Below are 15571 nucleotides of genomic sequence, written 5' to 3'. Positions count from 1 at the left end.
AGTTTTCCTCCCGCCAGAAGAGTGCTTCCCCGGGCTAATCACTCCGCCTCCCTCTTTAGGGGCCCTCATCCGTAGGATGCAGCGGTGAAATGCTGCTGTCGCTCCAAAGCCCAGTGCAGATCAACTTTGGGGAAAGAGTTTTCTAACTGACCCTTTGGTTTGTGCAGTGTGGTCATCTTCCGTCCACCGCCCCGTAGATGTGCCTAAGACAGAGATTTTGGGAAAGCAAAGAGAAAACGAGGGAAGCGACCCCTCCCTTCGCCAGAATCCCATAATTAGACAGGGGAGACACAGTCCTTGTGTGGCTCCAGGGTATGGAGCTGGGTTCCTTCCCTGCAGTTGAAGACAGAGGCCATTCTATCCTGGTAGACAAAGCTGGCTGTTTGAGATGGGAGGCTGGGCTGAGCTGCTCGCTTCCGGCAGAGAACGCATGGACAGAGGTGGTAGAAGTCAGAGGGAAACTCTGGATCCTTCCATTACCCAAGTTACCACAGGCTTCCACTGGCTGCTTCCCCGGCCACGTGTTTAAGTTCATCAGGTGACTCGTTTCCTTGCTCCGTGTTCCGTACGGTCACATACGGCAGTGTGTCCTGCCTGTGTGAGCACTTAAGCACATAGCCAATCGAGTAGCAGGATTTGTCTTTGAGTGCATTTTTCTAAAGAAGGGGACTCATGACTTGTAAAATTTCTTTTTAAAACCTTTTGTTAAAGTATGATTTATAGGGGCGCCTGGGTGGCTCAGAGGGTTAAGCGTCCAACTTTGGTTTCGGCTCAGGTCATGATCTCAGGGTCGTGGGATGAAGCCCTACGTCCAGTCCCACGTTGAGCCCAGCATTGAGCCCCTTGTTTGGCTCCAAGCTCAGCGCAGAGTTTGCTGGAGATGATTTCCCTCTCCCTCCCCCCGATCCTCCCCCTACTTATGTGGTCTCTCTCGCTCTCTAAAATAAAATCTTTTTTAAAAAAAGTGTGATTTATAAATAATAATATACACAGATCTAAAATGTACAGTTCAACTGATTTTTATTTATGGCTATAGAGGCCACATCGTCTGAAATTTTATTACAGGTGTCTACTGATTAATCATGCCGAGTGACATTATCAAGAAGGCCGTGGTGGTACTGTTTGCAAATAGGCCCAGGTGCTAATCAACCAGTGGCTGACCTTCGTGGAGGGAGCCTAGATCCAGGCCTGCGGCTTTACATGCGTTCTATCCGATTTTGCAAAACATGCCCTATTTAAGAATCACCTGGCTGTTTACTAAAGAGGCTGGTTCTGAGGACCCTACCCTGGAGATTCTGGCTCAGTGGGCCCGGTTCTGGAGTCAGGAGTTGTGTTCTCCACAAGCATCAGGCAGATGTCGTCCTCAGGGTGACCACATTTAGCCCCCACAACCCTGTAAGGTATAGGTTTTATTCCTGTTTCACAGATAAGTAAACTGAGGAAGTAAGAGGATAAGTCATAAGCTAGTAAGAGATAGACCTGAGATTCTGAGTGCACCTATTTTTTTTTAAAGATGTTATTTATTCATTTGACAGAGAGAGAGAGAGAGAAGGAGCAGGGGGAGGGGCAGAGGGAGAAGCCGGCTCCCCGATGAGCAGGGAGTCTGACGTGGGGCTTGATCCCAGGACCCTGGGATCATGACATGAGCTGAAGGCAGACACTTAAACCACTGAGCCACCCAGATGTCCCGAGCTGAATGTACCTTTTTTCACCACTGTTCTCTGCAGCCTCCTGAAAGAACATGTTCTTATTCCCCGGAGTTTTAGTGACTCTTCCAATTTGTTGAGTAGAGCATATAGATCTTTCCTTTGCTCTCCTGACAACTTAATCATACAGTAGGTAGCCACCCAGATCACACCACGGAGTGAGGACAGGGCTGTGGGTGCCATCAGAGACCTAGACTTTCTACCCATGGCTGTGACCAGGCGTTCTCACAATGGGCACGAGCACTACCTGGGAACGGTTAGGCGTGCCGACGCTCCACCCCGTAAACCAGTGGAATCAGGCACTGGAGGTGGCCCCAGCCTCTCTGGGTTTACAAGCCCTCCAGGTGTTTCTGATCCAGGCTACAGTTAGAGACCCTCTGGTTTGGGAGACTCTGCTCTGCGGCCCCTCACACTCCCAGGGTTCACGGTCAGAGGGACACGTCACAGGAGGACTTGGGTCGTGCTTCCCTGTGGTCCTTCAGAAGCACTGTTTTACCTCATGTTGTGACGACCGCCGATGAAGTCATTCAAAGGCTGTCCTGGATCCGGTGCTCACGGAGTCATCAGAAGCTCCTAAAATGTGCTGTTTGGTTGCCCTGCTTTTTCACTTAACATGATCTTACAGGAATTTTCCGCTGATACTATGTACACTACCGCAGCTTTATTTTACTGCCTGCATGGCGTTCCATTGCATGGATGCTCCGGGGCACAGATTCTGGAAGCTTACAGCATGGCTCCAAATCCCAGCTACTTACCAGCTTTGGAAACTGGGCCAAATTTTGTAATCTCTTACTGCCTCGTGTCCCTCGTCTGTAATGGGCATAACATTTGGACCTACCTGATAAGGTGGTTATAAGGTCACATTAGATAACGTAAAGTGTGTAGGGGAGTCCTTGGCGTGGTAAGTGCTAAATAAATTTAGTTATTATCACTCTTATTTTTTAACCTTTTCTGTATTTGGGGGTTTAATAGTCATTGGCCACATTTGAAAAACAACTTCATCACACTGGAAACTTGGGAGCAACTGAAATGCACAGGTTATCACTAGAGCACCTTGGGAGAAATCTTTTAAAGCCCATCTTGTCAGCAAAAAAATAAAAATAATTAAGCAAACAGAAAGCCTGAAAAACCATCTCCTTAAAAAATAAAAACAACAGCTTTATTTGCTGGTGGAGAGGAAAGATCACAGTATTGGATTTGACAGCCCAAGGTTCACATTCCAGGTTTGCCCAGTCAAGCCCCATAGTTTGCAGGCTGTGTGACCTTGAGCAAATCATGTCACCTCTCGGATCGTCTTTCCTCACCTGGAAACTAGGATCAAAATGTCCACTGCAGAGTGAGGATGAAAATGACAGAATGACGACTGTGTCAGTCAGCTCAGAGTAGCTGAAGCAACAGATAATTCTTCTCTCACAGTTTCGGAGGCTAATGAGTCTAAGACCATAGTGCCAAGGGTGCTGGTTTCTGGTGAGAGCCTTCTTCTTGGGTTGTAGGTGGCTGCCATCTTGCTGTGTGCTTGCTTGTATGGCTTCTTTGTGTATGTGTGCAGGGAGGGAGAGCCCTGGAGCTGGACTGCGCCCTTACGACCTCATTTAACCTTCAGGACCACCTCACTGGCCCTCTCTCTAAATATAGACACATCCAGGGTTAGGCCCTCAACCTGTGAACCGACGGGGTGACCGTGGGGCAGGATTCGGTGTGTAGCCGTGACAGAAGGACAGCCTTATTTAGCATCACGAGTGGCACACAGCAGGTCTGGGCAACGACCAGTCCCCTTCCCTTCACCTTAGCAGGGCTGGGCAGCATCTCGCAGAATGTCAGACACAGTCTTTTCTCTTGCACAAGAACTGGCAGGGCCAGAGCCAGTAGGAAACAGGGTTCTTCGAAAATCGAGTTACTCCCTCAGACAGTTCATAGTTGATTTGTTTAGGTTTGGGTTTTTTTTTTTTTTTTTTTTTTTTGGTAGTCCCAGGCACATCTAATTTTATATTTTTCTGGAAGATGAAAATTTGATTGTGTTTCATAGCAGTGGCACCAGCAATGTTTGCAACATGTTCCTGGGGTCCGGCCCCACGCGGAGAAGTTTCCGAGCCGTCGCCTCTCCCCCGGACAAGCATGGATGGTGTCTGTGTGCATCAGTGGCCCAATTTATAGCAGTGCGCTCGGGGAGTTTTCAAACACGTAATTTTAGCTATTCTCATCCCTCAGCTTTAGTGAGTCCTTGGGAAAACATCTTTTTGCTTAGCCAAAGCTTATTTGATGTTGCTGAACATTTAAAAAAAAAAAAAGGTACTCTTGCCCATATGGAGGAAGTGTGTTGTTTTTTGTCACCATCGTCATAATTGGCGAGTGAGATAGGCCTACGGAGAGTGAGGATTAAGGTCGCGGTATTTCTGAAATTCTAGGGGAGGTTTAACCTGGAAATTCTGCACGCCCGGTGCCAGCGGTCGGCGAAAGACTGGGAAGCACGGAGCTTGCAAAGGGAGGGACGCTGCCCTGAGCGCGGTTCTCCCACCCGTGGGCCCGGGGGAGGGGTTGGGGTCCCTGGAGACCAGGAACTGATGAATGTGCCCTTCCCGCTTTTGAGTCCACAGGGGAGCCAAGACGCTGGCATTTCGGTTAAACGTGTTGGGTCATCTCTGGTGCCTGAGGAACTGACCTGTTTCTAAGTGCTCAACGTAGCTGCGGCCTCAGGCCAGCCTCGGAAATCTTAGGAACGCTTTCCACTGGGGAAGTTTGGCCAGTTGTGTGTGTCAGACACTAAATGACAGTCAGCTCGTGGTTTTCATGCCAGGCCTGGGAGGCCTCTCTTCACGGTTAGGGAATGTGAGCGTGCGCCAAGGGCAGCGGGAGTGGATCTCCAGGCCCGTGGGTCCACACTCCGTCACCAAGGAGGGCGGTCTGCCTTTCACATCCGTCCATCCTGTGTGCCCCATGGTCACACTAACTGCTGGCCTCCCGCCCTCCTTCCTCTTAATCCAGCAGCTCCTTAGAGTCGGGTGGGAGAGGAGCAGGGGAGAGGGGTGGAGAGGTGAGCGGTGAGACTGGAACCCCTCAGCTCACACCAGAGGGGGTCCATGGACTTTGGAAGCAGACAAACCAGGAGCTGGATCCTGAGACCTAGCCTTGCAGTGTGATCTTGGGCAAAATACCAATTTCCCTGAATCCGAGTCTTCTCATCTCTATGAAGGGCAGTGGTTTCTTCTGCTTCATACAGTTACCGATAAGACTGATGGAGACACTACATGTAAATGCTCCGCATGGGGCTGAGACCTAGTAAGTGATTAATAAATGTTAGCAATTGTTAAGATTGGGCGAATGATTGAAATTAATGTATGAATAACTGATAAGTCATCAGACAAATTTGATCCCGCATGTAATACCGCATTTATCAGGGACTGGTGGCGTCCTAAATCAAAGTCGTTGAGATACAAGGACTGGGCTAAGGAAGAATGTGTGGCTTTGTTTGTAAGGGGAGGGAAGCGGGGAGATTGGAACCTCTCAGCTCCCCGTGGAAAGCTGGCTCTGAATGATACTGGTAAGGACACTGCGGGCCTGTTGATGGCTTCTTCCTCGGAGCAGGGGTGTGCAGTGCAATTTAAGAAATGTTGACAGTCTCCTGTGCGGAGCCAGCATTGTACCAAGTGCTGACGGTAGGGGGTTTTAAAAGTGCAAAATGTGAGAGCTAAAAGCCAAGTGTTTAAAGGTTAATTGTTCAGGTTATTCACTCGTGGTTTCATTTTCCAGTAAAAGAGTACAGGTGTGGTCATTACCTTCCGTGGAGAAGTTCTTGAAGATCTTTTTATAATACATATGCTATACTCATGCTGATATATGTTGAACTAATTAAAACATGGATGGGATAAGGGAATATGGAAGAGATAAGCAGAAAACTCAAGGAATATATTTAAATTTTAAAGTTTAAGATCGTAGGACACCTGCATGGCTCTGTTGGTTAAGCATCTGCCTTCGGCTCAGGTCATGATCTCAGGGTCCTGGGATCGAGTCCCGCATCCAGCTCCTTGCTCAGCGGGGAGCCTGCTTCTCCCTCTCCCTCTGCCTTCTGCTCCCCCTGCTTACGCTCTCTCTCTCTCTGTCATATAAATAAATAAAATCTTTAAAAAAAGAAGTTCTAAGATCACTAAGTGATAAAAAGACTATTAACTTAAAAGGAAAACTTTCCAATACGTTGGACTGTCATGATGTGAGATTATCCATCAGACAGTAAGCCTTGTTCATCTCTAGACATGGCAAGTGTGTGGGTGTGGGGGTGAATTAAATCCGTGGGTGACCTGAAGAGCTCATATTCTCTCTCACTATAATTTCCTTTCTACCTGTAGTTGACAAGCTGGAGTGTGGCCCCTTTTCCTGGTAAAGTGGGCTTGTTAGTGACTTTCCCCTCACTTGCCTAGACAACCTGTTAGACTGCTGGGCCCCATGAGGCTGGCCAGGGGGCGAAAGTATTCAAGAGCACCTGAACCATTTAAGGGATCCAACCAGTTGTTTTCCTTTCTTTCTTTCTTTCTTTCTTTCTTTTTCTTTTTCTTTTCTTTTCTTTTCTTTTCTTTTTTTTTTTTTTTTTTTGGTGGCTGGCTTTGTGGCATCTGCTGGGAGATGCTAATTACAGCAATTAAGCAAAATGAGAATGCAATATTGCTTAGCAACCCAGTTACCTAATATGTAATTTTACTAATTTGGCGGAATCTGTGTGCTGCAACTGTTTTTGTTTTAATTAAGGATATTAATAATAATGTTTTCGTATGGAACATTTTATGCAACATTCTCTAACACCTATCCAGAATCAAATTAGTGCATGAGCGTCCTTGGTGAGACAGGTTTTTTGTTTTTGTTTTTCTCAACACCAGGCAGGCAGAGGGGCACAGCTGAGGACGCAGAAACTGTGTGCAGCCTGGTACCTCGGTTCTTGGTAGAGACACATTTTGCCTGGCCTCCTGAGGGAATGAGGGGATTTCTTACTGCCAAGTTCACCCAAGTCTCAAACAAAGAATTTGACCGGCGAGTGGGCTCATCCCACAGCCACGCTGAGCCTGGTGGAACCCACCTTGTGAGCCACTTTGGACAGTTGAAGTAATTTAAAAACATTTCACTCTTTCTTTTTATCTGAGTGAGGGACCCATTTATATACAATTCATTAAATGTGAGTAGCCTGGATCCATGCTGGCCATGAGTGTGAAGTCATAATGACTCACTTTTTTGACAAAATGGTCACCTTCTACTCCCAGACCAAAAACAAGGTAACTCTGACCCCCTAAACGACCAAGTCACTGCTGAAAACACTAGTTGCTAAAGATGGATTTGAAGGAAGAAACAGGAAATGGACATTAGGCTGATCCCAGAGAACATTTCATCCCAATTACCTTTCCAGATCACTTTTTGCCAGGATTGAATTAATCTGGAAATGAACATTTCGTGGATCTAAACCCAAGTTCTTTGATTCTAGCGTTAGCTACTGTTTCATGGGGACGGAAGACCGGGATGGGAGAGAAGTCTCAGTATCTCATAGCAGTCATTAATCACAATCTTCTTGGAAAAGAGCCCTTCTTGTATTCTGGCTATTCATTCAATCATTCATTTCACAAATATTTACTGAGTGCTTGCCACGTGCCTAGAATTGTTCTAAGTTGTACATATACAGCAGGAAACAATCAAAAAGTCCTGCCCTGATTGAACTAATGATAACAGTTGCTCGTCCTATATATTCCGTTCCAGGTGCTTTTCCATACAGTCTTCACATAACTCATTTCATCCTTAGCAACAGCACAATGAGGTAGGCATATGACTATGCCCAGTTTGCATTTGAGGAATCCAAGGCATGGAGGGTGTAGGTAACTTGCCAAGGTCATCCAGTTGGTAGAGAGCCGAGCTGGGCTCTCTGACTCTGCTCTGTCCCCTCAAATCCAAGGCTTTATTCTCTCCTGCCCCACTCATGCTTTATGGGCCTTTCAGTGGTTCACTTGCTCATATTCCCAGATAATAGGAAATGTAGAGTCTTGCTGGAATTTTTGGCTTTGCTTCCAACCATGGGAATATGTGTTTGAATTCTATAACCGGGGAACAAAGCATGTTCTTGGGCTTCTCATGCAGTTTCAGTTAAAACTTAGAAACTGGGTGTGAATTGCAGCTTGTAAGGCTGTCCCAGGGTGCCGGTATTTTCTTCCGACTGGGTAAGAAAGTCATCTTCTCTTGGGAGACACCATTCTCTTGGTTGCTGCCACTTGGTCCCTGCCACAGATGAGACAGATGGTCATATTTTTAAGACTACACAAATAGCTTAAAATATACAATAATTGAAACATAAATAATAGCTATTTCAGAGTGCCCCTTGAGACTGCAGATCAGAAAAGATCTTTGGGAAGAATCTTGGGAGGAACGTCAAAAGGCTGTTCCTGGCAGAATGGGACAAACTCTGGCAGACACAGTCTCTCCTAACGCCCTACCTTTCTCAATGTGCACATGATGGCTTTAAAAAATCTTAATGTCCAGAGGCGCCTGGGTGGCACAGTCGTTAAGCATCTGCCTTCGGCTCAGGGCATGATCCCGGCATTCTGGGATCGAGCCCCACATCAGGCTCCTCTGCTAGGAGCCTTCTTCTTCCTCTCCCACTCCACCTGCTTGTGTTCCCTCTCTTGCTGGCTGTCTCTGTCAAATAAATAAATAAAAATCTTTTAAAAAAAATCTTAATGTCCAGCTGACATTCACCGACTACTTAGTGTCCAGAATCCAGCTACGGGGGGCGCCTGGGTAGCGCAGTCATTAAGCATCTGCCTTCGGCTCAGGGCGTGATCCCGGCGTTCTGGGATCGAGTCCCACATCGGGCTCCTCTGCTGGGAGCCTGCTTCTTCTTCTCCCACTCCCTTGCTGTGTTCCCTCTCTCACTGGCTGTCTCTGTCACATAAATAAATAAAATCTTTAAAAAAAAAAAAAAAAAAAGAATCCAGCTACGGTGATGTGTTCCCAAATATGGTCTGCAAATGAAGAGCCCATGAGGGGGCCTTTTCCCTGCCCCACGTTTCATAGCATTTCAGAATAGGTCAGGGGTGTGTGTGTGTGTGTGTGTGTGTGTGTGTACTTTCCATTGCAAAATTGAACTCATATTTTTATTTTTTTAATTTTTTTAAAGATTTTATTTATTTGGGAGAGAGGGAGTATGAGCTGGGGGAGAGGCAGATGGAGAGGGAGAGGCAGATTTCCCCGCTGAGTAGGGAGCCTGATCTGGGGCTCAATCCCAGGACCCTGGGATCATGACCTGGCGAAAGGCAGACACTTAACTGACTGGAGCCACTCATGTGCCCCTGAACTCATATTTTTAAAACATTTTGGAAAACTTGTATCTGTGCTGTTGTTCAGCCAACATGTACTGAACCCTTAGCATGTGTCAGGTAGAATGCTAGACGCCACCGAAATCAGTGAGAGACGCAACAAGTCTCCTCCCCTGAAGAACACCAGGGTCTAGTAAGGGAGATGAAGTGGAAATCCTAAATGCTGTGTGGGAGTTCGGAGAAGGGGCGCCTGCCTCAAGGAGATCCTGCTTGGTCTTGAGCTCCAGCAGATGGTGTGCTGCCAGTGCTCCCAGGAACGCTTCCTGGCCGCCATTGTAGGGAGCCTCAGCCTTGCTGGAAGAGCTCCTCCCTCACCTCAGATCCCCGGAAGCAAATCATCTGCTTCAAACGGAGTTCTTCCTAGATGGGCCAAGGTTCAGGGATGGCTTTGACCAAACCGTAGACTTTCAAGGTGAGAACTTTCTCTACAGTCCCCAAAGAGTCACTGCCCAGCCTATGCTTGAGCGCTTCCCACACATGGGGGGCGTTTATGGCTGCCCCTCTCCCCTGCCATTCCTCACACAATGTCTTCTCTTTTCCAGACCCAATATCTCCAAGCGACGTTTTTTCTGAAGCAGTTTTGGGTACTTCACTGTTTTGATCATTGTCTTCTAGCATCACGATACTTGTATGGAACTGTATTTCAGTATCACTGGTTTCCTTTGAAATTCTCTTTCCTTTATAATTTATACACATTATTCAGAATTAGGGTCCACAGGCTTCATTACACTGCTGAACGGAAGACGACACGGAAGGATGAAAAAGCCCTCTCCTAAAGCTTGGTGCCTAGGACCCAGTGCTGTGCTTTAGGCGTAGTCTAAGCAGTACAGGGCAACAAAGGACCAGCACCTGCTCTCATTCCATTAATTCATCTTAAATTCGCATTAGTGCTCTTGGTAGCTCTGAGTCGAGTCAGCCGTCAGCTAGTTTCCAATGGGCTTCCACACCGAGTCTCCCCATTCTAACTTTGTTGGTGTTGTTTGGGGCTCTAACTGCAGTGCTTAGTAATCTAACGTCTTGATTTTGTATTTCTTCTTCTTAACAGTTTTGGGTCATCCATTGATTTGATGTCTGTGTCCTCTACAACTTGAGACAAGTCACTGATAAAAGTCGTCAAAGCACAGGTCTGAGGCCAGAGCTCTGCCTCCATTCCTAGTCCAATTGACTCTTCGTGGCTCTGGCCACTTAACAAAGGGCCACATCTGTTCTCCTCACGCCATGCCTAGCCTTGGGTTTGCACAGAGTAGGTGCTCTTATTGGTTGTCTAGGGCTGCCGTAACAAAATACTACAAAGCAGGTGGCATACGCAACAGAAATTTATTTTCTTACAGTTCTGGAGACTAGAAGTCCCAAGATCAAGGTGCCATCAGGGTTGGTTTCTGGTGAGGGTTTCCTTCCTGGCTTATAGACTGCTGCCTCTTTGCTCTGTCCTCGCCTGGCCTTTCCACTGTGTGCATGTGGAGGGAGAGACATCTCTGGCATGTCTTTCTTTTCTCATAAGGCACCTACCTATTGGTTGAGACCCCACCCTTATGCCTTCACTTAACCTTTATTAGCTCATTATAGGCCCTATTTCCAAATACAGTCAACACTGGGGGTCAGGGCTTCAACCTGTGAGTTTTAGTGGGACACAGTCAGTCTTTAACATTCCACAAATGTTTGTAGGATATAACAGTTGGCGAATGGCAAAATCTTTATTGATTGATTGAAATTAGTGACTTTTTTGGTGGTCACTTGGAGAGAAAAGACTTGAACAGGGCAAGAAGCTCCTCTAAGTTCCCCCAGAGCACCCCTGAATCCAAAAACATTCTGTAACTTCAACTGGCAGGTCTCAGCCTGTCTTCTGTCCCCTTTGCTGGAGGCCAGTTGGTTCATGTAAGGGGTTAATGAGGCCACGGGTGTAGGTTTCATCCCGCACGGCTCAGCTTCACGGTGAGACAGGCTGTTCCACTGCAGGTGTTGAGTCTGAAGAGCTGGATGAGGACAATTCGGAATGACCCAGACATAAGCACATGCAAGGGGACACAGAGGAGCTCACCCGGTGTTCCAACCCTGACTTGACACTAATGCCTGAAACAAACGACAGGCAAAACGTGTATGACACTCTGAGTCAGAATGTATGTATTTTTCAGAGGAATGGAAATTTTCAGTGGAATGGAAAATTTTAAGATAAAAAAAGTTAGAAGAAATGAAATCACCCATAAAATTACTCGACACTTTAATGGATTTGTTTCCAAGTTTTTCCTCTTACATAGTTGCATACCTGGAGATTTTCAATAGATCTATGTACATTTCCCCACATTTGCCATGTGTGTTTATAAAATAATTTTCAAGGTCTGTGTAATATTCCACCCAGAGGGGTGTACCCATATGCATCGTGTGGATATTGGGTGTAGTTCACTTGATTTTTTTTTTTAAAGATTTATTTATTTATTTGAGTGGTAGTAGGGAGGGGCAGAGGGAGAAGGAGAGACAAGCCCAAGCAGACTCCATGCCGAGTGCAAAGCTGGACCGGGGGCTTGATCCCAGGACCCTGAGATCAGGACCTGAGCTGAAACCAAGAGTCTGATGCTTAACCAACTGCACCGCCCAGGTGGCCCTGTAGGCCCCTCGATTTTAATCTGGAAAAGTATCTTTTTGTTACCACTGTGCACATTAGGTAACGGAAAGGACAGTTTGCTTCATCTGATTGTTTACAACAGCTCTGCACGTTTCATTAACCAATACCGGTGTATTCAAACGAACGGATTATTCAGCATGTCTGCTATTCAGATAGCAAATCAACTTGTTCTTTAATACAGATATTCGATAATTCATGCTTGATGGAAAAATCAATTTCTCCTCTTCCCTTTTCTTTTCAACGAATGAAATTTGGTGATGAGACGAATAACAAAGTACAGCAGTGGTCCTCCTTCCAAAGGCTCTTTTCTCATCGTTACTTCCTGGAACACCCCGAGTTTCCCCATCAAGGACTCCCTGTGCCCTGTATCCATCAGTTAGATCCAGGCCTTTCTCATAGCTTGTTACACTTGGTTAATAATTTCATTCCCTAGACCCAGATCTGCCAACTGCAAATTTTCCAACAAATTGCATTTTCCAGTTATTATTGGCTTCAGTTTTATAGTCTCTCTGGAGAAAAATTAATATTGGTAGGAAATTCACAAACAAGTGACATTCTTCACAAGGACGGTACGTCTTTTTTCTCCCTCCGCTTGTGCCTCCGTGTTACATTTCCGCTGGCCCTGGATTGTGACAGAGTTGATGTCCCCTCGGTGGAAATTTAGGGATGGAAAGTGAAAACATGTCAGGCTAGGGAAGGCATAAGGGAACTAATGCTTACGGAATGCTTCTTATGATCACTAAACACTGGATGAAGTGCTTTATGTATCTTATTATACCGAATCCCAAGCATGGGAGGCAGGAATTGCATTTTTAAAATAAAGAATCTGAGGGTAGAGGCACTAGGGGTGTGGAAGGGGTATGGGAATAATACTTAGTACAAACTGTACGCTAGGTCTGTGCTGAACGTGGACAGTTCACAATATCGTTATTTCATAGATATCATAGATTATTTCAGTTGACCTTCAAAACACTACCTCACAAGAGGTAGTTAAGCGTTAGAACGCTTAACAAATGGCAGAATGGGGGTTCCGTGCGGGCTTTTTTGTCCCCCAAACCTGTATCTCTTTTCAGTTTACCCTGAAGCTGGGCAGGTGCTCCCAACCAACACAGATTTTGTTTTATTTATTTAAGTGATCTCTACACCCCACGTGGGGCTGGGGCTCGATCTCCCCACCCTGAGATCAAGAGTGGCTTGCTCTTCCGACTGAGCCAGCCAGGCGCCCCCAACCGCTACAGATTATAAGGTTTGAAAAAGGAAGAGCTAGGGGCGCCTGGGTGGCACAGCGGTTAAGCGTCTGCCTTCGGCTCAGGGCGTGATCCCGGCGTTCTGGGATCAAGCCCCACATCAGGCTCCTCTGCTATGAGCCTGCTTCTTCCTCTCCCACTCGCCCTGCTTGTGTTCCCTCTCTCGCTGGCTGTCTCTATCTCTGTCAAATAAATAAGTAAAATCTTTAAAAAAAAAAAAAAGAAAAAGGAAGTGCTAGATGTATTTCCTGGAGCAACTAAAACGTGAACACCTTCGAGTATAAAAACACTTTTGAGCAACTAAGAAAACAGTACAAACTCTTGTTTTTTTTATATGTACCTTTTCTTAATGATTTTTTTTGCCAGACCCTCAATCCCTTTAAAACCTATGGCAGGCTTTTGAGAATGCTTTATTTTTCCTCTAACCTCACCTAGATTTTGAAATTCATGTCAGCACACTGTCCCAGATTCTTCTCTCAATGAGATTCATGGAGCTTCTCTTTTATTATTATTTTTTATTGAGGTATAATTGGTAAAATTTAAAACGCACAATATAATAATTTCATATACATATGTATCATGAAATGATTACCACAATTAAGTTAATTAAAGCACCTATCACCTCACCTAGTTACTTCATGGGCGTGTGGAGGGGGGGGTGTTTAAGATCGACTCTCTTAGCAAACTTCGAGTACACAACACAGTATTACTAAGTATAGTCACCTTGCTGTGCATTAGATCCTCAGGACTTACTGATCTTATAACTAAAAGTTTGTACCCTTTGACCAACATCTCCCCATTTCTCCCACCTTCTAGCCCCTGGCAGCCATCATTCTGCTCTGTTTCTATGAGTTTGACTTTTTTCAGATTCGACATATGAATGATACCACCCACTACTGTCTTTCTCTGTCTGGCTTATCTTGCTTAGCCATAATGCCTTCCAGGCTCCTTCATGCTGTTGCAAATGGCAGGACTTCCTTCCTTTTTAAGGCTGAATAATATTCCTGTGTGTGTGTGTGTGTGTGTGTGTGTTTGTGTGTATGTATGTGTGCCATTTTCTTTATCCATTTATCCATCAATGGACATGTAGGTTATTTCTGTATCTTGGCTTTTGTGAATAGTGCTGCAACGAACATGGAGTTGTAGATATGTCTTTGAGAAACTGATTTTGCTTCCTTCAGACATATTCCCAGATGTGGAATTGGTGGATCTGATAGTTCTAATTTTAATTTTTTTTTTTTGCAGAACCTCCATACTGTTTTCCAGAATGGCTGCGCCAATTTGCATTCCCACCAACAGTGTGCTGGAGGTTCCCTTTTCTCCACACTCTTGCCAACATTCATTATCTCTTGGAAACTTCTCTATCTTCAATGAATTTTAGAACCAAAAAGCTTTTCAACGAACCTTTTTCTTCCAGCAGGCATTGCAAAACACCCCTCCCCCCAATACCAGCTTTGTGGGTAAAAGAGAGCTCCTCAGAGTTATGCAATAAGCCCGTTGCTAAAATTCAACAGCGGGCGATGTTTTATTTCACCAATAATTTTGCTCTACAATATTTAAGCTTAAGAGGGAAAATAAGCTTTTGGATTTCCTTTTGTGCAATTTTTAATCTGGAGGGAATAAGGCCTTTGCCTAAGAAAGTACCTCTCCTGTGCGCCAACTGAAGAGACACCTGGAATTTCTCTAGCAAATGGTAGTGTTTCTTTCTGTATTAAAAGATAGGCTGGAAATGCCAATATCCTGGGGAGAAGTAACATTTACTAAATTATACTCGCCCTATCCTGCAAATTATTGATAGGAGCATTTCTTCCCAAAGGAGGTTGAGGTATCAAGGAGCAGGAGGGAGCAGGAGAGATCGGGGGGCTTCAAGGGGACACGTGAGAAGTAGGAGCCAGCACCTGCTGGAAGGTAGCACTCGGAATCTGAGAGTCTTCATTTTTTCCGCCTGGCCTTTTGGGAAATATCTACTATGGGAGTCACGTTTTCTGCTGAGCGTGTGTTGTAAAGTCAGTGTGAAAATTGTGTGGTAAAAATCACTGTCTGAAATCCCTGCAATCTCCCATAAAATGCAGTTCTCTTCCAGTTCCCAGGAAGCCCCGCATTGCTGCTTCTTCTAGAGCCTTAACACGAGTGCACGGATTGCTGCTTCTTCAGCTGAGTCCCTGGTGCTTTGCTTGCCCTTGGAGGCTGTGTGCTTGACGGATGCGGACCCAGAAGGACAAACTACAAGAAACACTGGGGAATGGAACCGCACGCAGAAACGGGTGTGATGCTCGCCCTGGGACATGCACGTGCCCAGGAGCGGGATGGAGAGGAAGGGATTGACACACTGTGTGAATCGTTCTCTTCTGCGTTGTCTTAATTCTCATTTTGGCCGAGTGAGCATAGTTGAATTTGTCTCATTAAAGGCATGGCCTGCAACGCTGCCCGTGTCACCAGACACAGTCCCTAGGCACCTTCAAGTCTCACTCTAGCCCCGCAACAAACTGGCTGAGCAGAAGGCAGAAAAACCACGGCGAACGCTGGCGCTGGGGTGGACCCTTTGGTTCTAGGGCGGAAAGCTGAGAGCAGATCACCGGTTTGGGAGCTTTTTGCCAGGTGACAAGTCCACGAAACAGACTGGTTTCCAGTTTGATGATTTTCTGTCTGTCTCTGTCT

The 15571-nt window shown here is 46.0% G+C and overlaps 1 protein-coding gene across 1 annotated transcript in view; it reads left to right on the top strand.

The window, feature by feature from the left end:
- The window catches only part of SNTB1 (syntrophin beta 1), a 219306-nt gene that overhangs the window by 192791 nt on the left and 10944 nt on the right, over window positions 1-15571 (top strand). The window lies entirely within an intron of this gene.

Source organism: Ursus maritimus, unplaced genomic scaffold (assembly GCF_017311325.1).
Source record: "Ursus maritimus isolate PB19 unplaced genomic scaffold, ASM1731132v1 scaffold_9, whole genome shotgun sequence".
NCBI classification, from domain to species: domain Eukaryota; kingdom Metazoa; phylum Chordata; class Mammalia; order Carnivora; family Ursidae; genus Ursus; species Ursus maritimus.
This window is presented reverse-complemented; position numbering and strand designations above follow the sequence as displayed.